General features: G+C 40.1%; 1 long non-coding RNA gene across 1 annotated transcript; it reads left to right on the plus strand.

Annotated features, from left to right (window-relative positions):
* The first annotated feature begins 2077 nt into the window (after window positions 1-2077).
* Window positions 2078-3414, plus strand: LOC132032543 (uncharacterized). The gene is made up of 2 exons (XR_009408506.1): window positions 2078-2173; window positions 3125-3414. It is a non-coding gene; the product is annotated as an uncharacterized LOC132032543 (long non-coding RNA).
* The last annotated feature ends 4757 nt before the right edge of the window (window positions 3415-8171 follow it).

An 8171-nucleotide genomic window follows, 5' to 3' on the forward strand; every position in this document is an offset into this window, starting at 1 on the left:
AGTATACTATTATCGAGTAATGCCTTTTTTGGACTCAAGAATGCGAGTGCCACCTATATGAGAGCCATGACTACTATCTTTCATGACATGATCCACAAGGAGATTGAAGTCTATGTGGATGATATCATCACGAAGTCACGAAAGAGTTCGGATCCTGACGGATTTGAAGAAGTTCTTTGACGAGGTTGAGGCGATACAATTTGAAATTAAATCCCGCAAAATGTGCATTTGGTGTTCTGGCACAAGCTGTGAGGTTTATTGTGAGCGGAGGGCATAGAAGCGGATCCTTCAAAGATAAAGGCTATTCAAGAGTTGCCCGCCCCCGAAGAGTCGAAAGGACGTGATGAGTTTCCTCGGTCGACTCAACTACAGTAGCCGATTCATAGAACAATCGACGGTAATATGTGAGCCGATAATCAAGCTATTGAGGAAAGATGCTGCTACTAAATGGACGGAAGATTGCCAACGAGCTTTTGATAAAATCAAGGAGTATTTGTCTAATCCGCCTGTTTTGGTGCCTCGAGCGGAAGACCTTTGTTATTATATTTGTACGTATCGAAAATACATTTGGATGCGTCTTTGGGACAACATGATGAAACGAGAAAGAAGGAGCAAGCAATATACTATTTGAGCAAGAAGTTCACACCTTATGAGGCCGTTATACTTTGTTGGAACGCACTGCTTTGTTCTCGACTTGGGTTGCACAAAGTTGAGACATTACTCAATCCGTATATACTACTTATCTCATCTCCTGAGGATGGATCCGCTCAAGTATATCTTTCAGAAGCCCATGCCTACTGGGAAGTTGGCCAAATGGCAAATCTTACTAAGTGAGTTCGATATTGTGTATGTTACCCAAAAGGCTATCAAAGGGCAGGCGATAGCGGATCATCTTGCTGAACATCCCGTAGATGAAGAATACATGCCTCTTAAAACTTATTTCCCCGATGAAGAGGTGTTGTTTGTCGGAGAAGATATCTCAGAAGAATATCCAGGGTGGAGAATGTTCTTTGATGGGGCGGCAAACTCCAAAGGAGTCGGCATTGGAGCAGTCTTAGTTTCGGAGACAGGCCAGCATTATCCAATTTCAGCAAAGCTCAGGTTTCCGTGCACCAACAATATGGCAGAATATGAGGCTTGTATTCTTGGACTCAGAATGGCTGTTGATATGAGCATACAAGAATTATTGGTTATAGGTGATTCTGACTTATTGGTTCATCAAGTACAAGGCGAGTGTGTAACACCCCGTATCTTAGAACTAAGGTTAGACTCATATCATTAGAGTTTTAGCGGAAAAAATTGAAGATTTGAACGTTTTGCGAAAATGGTTGATAGGCCTACTTTGGGCGGATAACTCTGCTGATTAGTTGAGAATTTAGGAAAGTACCCTCAATGAAAGTTGTAGTACGTAAAAATAGCTTTCTAACGATATAAGGACCAGGCTAATCAGAGATCGGAGCAAGGAGATATGATCGTCTCAATATGGCTAATAGTAAGGCATTTAAAAGTCTATAGAATCGGCTAAGTTTTTGATACGTACGCCTTCCGCCGAATTTCGTGAAAATCCGTTGGGAATTTGAGGAAACTTAAAACATGAAAGTTGTAGCCCTTCGAAATAGCTTTTCAACGGTATATTATGGGTCTCAAACAGAGCTGTGTACAAGAAGTTATGCCTATTTTACCGAACGCTATTCAGAACCGACACCCGTCGCTTGTGCAGGCGCGTGCGATGGACCCGCGCCGCACGCTAATCGCACAAAAACCCCTACTCTGAATAATGATCTGAGTATGGTCGTGTGCTGCATGTGCGTCGTGCGACCATCGCATAACACGGGGAGTCGGTTTCGGGTCAAAAGCCGGGTTTACGCGTTTTAAGCTATATTTAGGACGTGGGGTTTATTTCCCCAGCCTCCCCATTCACGAAAATTCTCTCCAAACTCATAGAGAACAAGTCCCAAACCTCAAGATATTCCAAGGTAAGTTCTTATCATGATTCTAGGTTGAATTCAAGTCCCTAATCCCTTTCTAACATATACTCTAATGATCTAAATAAGAAATCATCATTCCTAAAACTAGAGTTTTCAAGGAAACCCATCTCAAGGTTCAAGAATTCAAGATTTTGAAAATCTTCTTCAAAGCTCAAGTCTTTAATTCAAGTTTTGGAGCGACTAAGGTATGTAGAGTTACTATCTACGTGTGGGAACATCATTGTTCTTCCCCACGCCTCCTAATCCATAAAGTATGAAACTTTACGAAACTAGGGTTTCTATTCTATACCATACTCATGATAACCCTAGGTCCATGTCCATGATTATATTATGTATGAATTATTATAATTCCATCATTGAGTTCTTAATATTTCTTTATGATTATTGAAAATCCGTCCGTAATCCATGAAAACCCATATCTTGTATTACATGGGTTCTTGCATGCATGTTTTTAAATAAAAATGCTTATTTCATGAATATCCTATACGTCTACAAGTTTTCATGCAATTGTATTTTATAACTATGTTCATGCCGTGACTCAAGATACATACATGCTATTTACAAGTTATTTCATGAAACCATGTTTTACAAGTTATTTCATGAAATCATGTTTACAAGTTATTTCGTGAAATCATGATTACAAGACAAGTACAAGTTAATTCACGAAAATCATGGGCTTCTTAGCCAATTATATCATGTTCATATTTTTGGGAGTTGCACGAATTACCGAGAAGGCTCAGATAGCCTGAAACTACGTAGCCACCGTAGGAAAAGGATCGCTCCGCCCAGTTAGGACGATACCTTAATTTTACACTGAATGGATCCATCAGGCACGTTACCACCTGTACCCTGGCAAGGTATGGGGGCTCTGCTGGTCCGGCGAGGTACCAGACTCCACGTACCCACGTGGTGATATCATGTTGTCGGTTTATGAAATGCTTTCCCTACTTATCATGTTTTACTTATGTTATGTATATATGTACTCATGCTCATGTTCATGTCCAGGTTTTCAGTTTCAGTTCTTATCATGTTATTTCATGTCCCACGTTATTTCATTCAGTTGCTTTACATACCAGTACATTCAATGTGCTGACGTCCCCTTTTATTTGCCCGGGGGCCTGCATTTCACGATGCAGGTACTGATATACAGGACGACACATCTGCTCAGTAGGACAGCATTCGTATCAGCTTATTGGTGAGCCCCATCTCATTCGGGGTTTAGTCAACTTTTGTTTTATGATTAGTTATGCATCTAAGGTATATTGGGGGCCTTGTCCCAGTAAGTATATTTGCCAGTCAGACTCATGATAGAGGTTTCATAGACTAGACAAGTCAGTTATGTTATGTCAGACATTCGGAGTCGTATAGCCATTTTGGCTCATTCATGTTATTTCCGCACTCATGTTTAAACAAGTATTTTTATTAAGTATTATGACTTACTACGTTTTATAAAGGCTCATCATGCATTCACGTTATATTCCGCTCATGTTATGCCTCATGATGATTCAGCAAGCCATGTGGTTCGCTCGGTCACATGCAGTAAGGCACCGAGTGCCGTGTTTCGCCCAGGCCATGGTTCGGGGCGTGACAGAGTGGACCACTAAGAACGTGAAGATACTTCCGTACCTGCATTGTGTGAAAGATTTGTGTAAGAAATTTATCAAGGTGGAATTCAAACATGTCCCGAGGGCTCAAAATGAGTTCGCGGATGCTTTGGCAACCTTGTCCTCTATGATTCAGCACCCGGACAAGAATTACATAGATCCTATCAAGGTGAATGTGCACGATCAGCAGGCCTATTGTTTCCATGTGGATGAAGAACCTGATGGAGAACCTTGGTACTATGACATAAAGAAGTATCTCAAGGCAGGAGACTATCCAGAAGGCATAACCAGTGCTCAGAAGAGAACACTTCGAAGATTGGCAAATCACTTTTTCCTAAATGGAGAAATCCTTTATAGGAGGACTCCAGATTTGGGATTGCTAAGGTGTGTTGATGCCAAAGAAGCGGTCAAGTTGATTGAAGAAGTGCATGGCGGTACATGTGGGCCTCATATGAATGGTTTTACTCTAGCTAAGAAAATTCTACGAGCTGGCTATTTCTGGATGACTATGGAAACAGACTGCATTCGTTTTGTGCAAAAATGTCACCAATGTCAGATTCATGGTGATTTGATTCGCGTCCCACCAAATGAATTAAATGTAACGAGTTCTCCTTGGCCATTTGCAGCTTCGGGCATGGATGTTATTGGTCCTATCGAGCCGGCCGCGTCAAATGGACATAGGTTCATTTTGGTAGCCATCGACTACTTCACAAAATGGGTAGAAGCATCTTCGTACAAGTCAGTGACGAAGAAGGTAGTGGTGGACTTTGTCCGCAATAACATCATTTGTCGATTCGGAATCCCCGAGTCAATTATAACAGATAATGGAGCTAATCTTAATAGCGGTCTGATGCGGGAGATTTGTGAGACATTTAAGATTACTCACCGCAATTCCACCCCTTATCGACCTCAGATGAATGGAGCAGTTGAAGCAGCCAACAAGAACATCAAGAGGATATTGCGGAAGATGATTGATAATTATAGACAATGGCACGAAAAACTGCCATTGGCCCTTCTCGGTTATCGCACCACGGTTAGGACTTCAACTGGGGCAACGCCTTATCTTTTGGTCTATGGAACAGAAGCTGTGTTACCTGCGGAGGTGGAGATACCATCGTTGAGGATTATCCAAGAAGCTGAGTTGAGTGATGCCAAATGGATACAAAATCGTTATGAACAATTGATGCTCATTGACGAAAAGAGAATGAACGCAGTTTGTCATGGACAGCTTTATCAGAATAGAATGGCCAAAGCTTTCAATAAGAAGGTAAGACCAAGGCAGTTCAAACCGGGGCAATTGGTATTGAAGCGCATATTCCCATGCCAAGAGGAAGCTAAGGGAAAATTTGCACCCAACTGGCAAGGACCTTATATGGTTCATCGGGTATTAACTGGAGGAGCGCTGATTTTAGCAGAAATGGATGGCGAAGTGTGGCCGAAAGCTATCAATGCAGACGTCTTCAAGAGATACTACGTCTAGGAGTTTTTCATTTATTTTGCATGTAATGTTTGTAATGCCTTTCTATGTAATGAAACTACATTTCCTCGGCGGGATATGTAGGAAACCCATATCGGGTTCGCTCTCTTTAAGATAGAAATTTTAAAAAAAAATTATCATTTGCTTGTAATATGAACTACGCCTGACCTGATTCCCGTGGGGGATACGTAGGCGGCCTACATAGGCTTCGGTCACATTGTTAGAAAATTTTATTTTCCTTGTATGTCATGAACTACGCCTAACCTGATTCCCGTGGTGGGATACGTAGGCGGCCTACATAGGCTTCGGTCACATTATTAGAAAATTTTAATTTTATTTTTGTATGTCTTGAACTACGCTTGGCCTGATTCCCTTGGCGGGATACGTAGGCAGCCTATATAAGGCTCGGTCTCGTCATGTTAAGAGTTCAGCATCCTCCTATGCCAGAAACTGGGACAATTTTTAAGGGCGTCACCGCAAAACACATCAAGAGACATGGAAAATATATGGTCAACAGAGTCATCAGACAAAGGAAAGACTTTGGAGAAAGGACGTTCGTTTTGTTTCACAACGTGTCACGGTTCAAAGTTCGGCAGAAATTATTTATCATTATATATATATTTACCATAAATTTGTGCATATCTCTTTTTACAATAGTATGATTTTCTTTATTAAATGGTTTTATTAATTGATCAAGACTTAGAAATAGGCGGAGGATACAAGTCCATACAAAGCTGGGAGCACGAAGCATCAAGAGCTGGATCTTCAAAGTCAACACGAGTCAACCTTCCCCCCAAAACTTACGAATTTTCTTTGAGTACAGGTTCTCAAAATTGCGGAAGTTGGAAATCCACAATGTTACAGCCTTGCAAGGACTACGCGTCGAACGGTTTGAGTTTTCTTATAATATTTAGAAGGAATTATGCCCTTCAACTGCTAATAATTATCGAAGTTTACGATAAATTAATGCTTAAGTTTTACAAAGATTTTCAAATATATCGATGCACAAATATTTCCTACTGCTTTCAAAAGCTCCGCACAAATGCTTTCAAATACACTGCACATGCACTGCACCAACGCTTTCATTTGCTCCGCACAAATGCCTTTAAATGCACTGCACATGCACACCGCACCCGCACCGCACAAATGCTTTCATCTGCTTCGCACAAAATGCTTTCAAATGCACAGCACATGCACTACTGCTTTCGAAGGCTCTGCATAAATGATTTCAAGCGCACTGCGCATGAATCGCACTACTATTTTCAAACGCATTACCACCTTCAAATGCTCTACACATATGCTTTCAAATACACTGCACATGCACCGCACCAATGCTTTCAATTTGCTCCGCATAAATGCTTTAAATGCATTGCACATGCACATTGCACCCGCACGGCACAAATGCTTTCATCTGCTCCGCATAAATGCTTTAAATGCACTGCACATGCACATTGCACCCGCACCGCACAAATACTTTCATCCGGTCCGCATAAATGCTTTAAATACACCGCACACGCAATGCATAAATGCTTTTAACTGCTTCGCATAAATGCTTTCAAACGCACATGCACCGCACAAATGCTTTAAAAATTCGCTGCATAAATGCTTTACACCATGAGTCATAATCCTAAAAACCTCATTTTCATCGAATCATTGGATTTTAAAGGAAAACCTCATTATGCGTGCTTAGCAAGCCTCATTTTCATAAATCATTTGGCTTAAATAGCCTCATCTCCATATACGGTTTAGGGCCTCATTTTCATTAATCATCGCCAAAAGGCATCATTCTCATGAATCATCGGCCTAGAACCTCATTTGCATCAGACCTTCGTTGGCTATTTTTAATCACCGCATACTTTCTTTTGCGAATTTATTTTACATCGCTTTATTTTCGATATTTATTTTTACTGACTATTTTTATCTAGTTTAAAGTTTCGCAGGAGCTTTAGCACAACGTGGAACTATTTCTTCGGCAGCGAACTGGGGCAATGCGTTGGGAAGGATAAGCAGACTTCCCGACGAGGGTCAAAGATCTATCTCGAACACTCGGCTCCAGCTCCAACTATTCCGCGTGCATTCCAGCATATCCAATTTTTAAAATTTTCAAGTCTCTACCATAATACCCAGTGTCTCCATAATTCGACACTGGGACAATATTTTGCAAAGATTCGCACCAATCGGGATTCGTCTTTCATAGGAGTCGTAGTTATCCCAGAACTACACGCGGCCTGATTCTCGCGCAACCCGAGATATGTAGGCAACTCGGAGACCGGAGTTCGGCCATAATCCTCTTAAATTTTCTTTACCCTTAGTCCTCCAAAATCCTTTAGCCGGGACAAAATAGGCTACTGAGTCAACGTCTTTGCCCGAAAATTCTTTCATCATTACCGGGCAAAGAGGGACAAGTTGTTGACACCCAATTTTTGTCCCGTCATCCCCATAATATCTATTTATGCTCATAATATTTTTGGCAATTTAAAAAAAATAATTATTTGTATTTTACTATAATTATTAACTTTTATTAATACTGGCGTTTTATTATCCTGTGTAGTCACTACTGTTATTATCTTTTATTTTATTACCGTTACTATTATTACTATTATCACTATTATTATTATTATTATTATTATTATTATTATTATTAGTATTATTATTATTATTATTATTATTATTATTATTATTATTATTATTTTATATTATTTATATAATTCACATTCTTATCATTTCGCATTTTTAACAAATAACGCGCACCGCATTTATTTTCTCGCAATTAAATAATAACGTTTACTTACTGTTATATTATCGCACGGCTATTACGACGTCATTTTATTTTTATCTGAGTACTAATAAATACATACTTTTGTATTTTGGCACACGGAGGTCATTTATGCAAATTTAGAAGCCCAAAATAGCACAAGAAGAAAATATATTTTAGCCCATCTGCTCCAATCAATTTATAAACATTTTTCGGACCAGCCCATATCATTTTAATTCACCTAGCCCACATGTTAAATCGACCAGCCCACTACCCATTTTGGTCCGATCCAGTCCATGATTATTTTGACCCGACCCGCCCTATTCAACAAATGAAGTCACTAGGGT

This window comes from Lycium ferocissimum, chromosome 10, assembly GCF_029784015.1.
Source record: "Lycium ferocissimum isolate CSIRO_LF1 chromosome 10, AGI_CSIRO_Lferr_CH_V1, whole genome shotgun sequence".
Lineage (NCBI taxonomy): Eukaryota > Viridiplantae > Streptophyta > Magnoliopsida > Solanales > Solanaceae > Lycium > Lycium ferocissimum.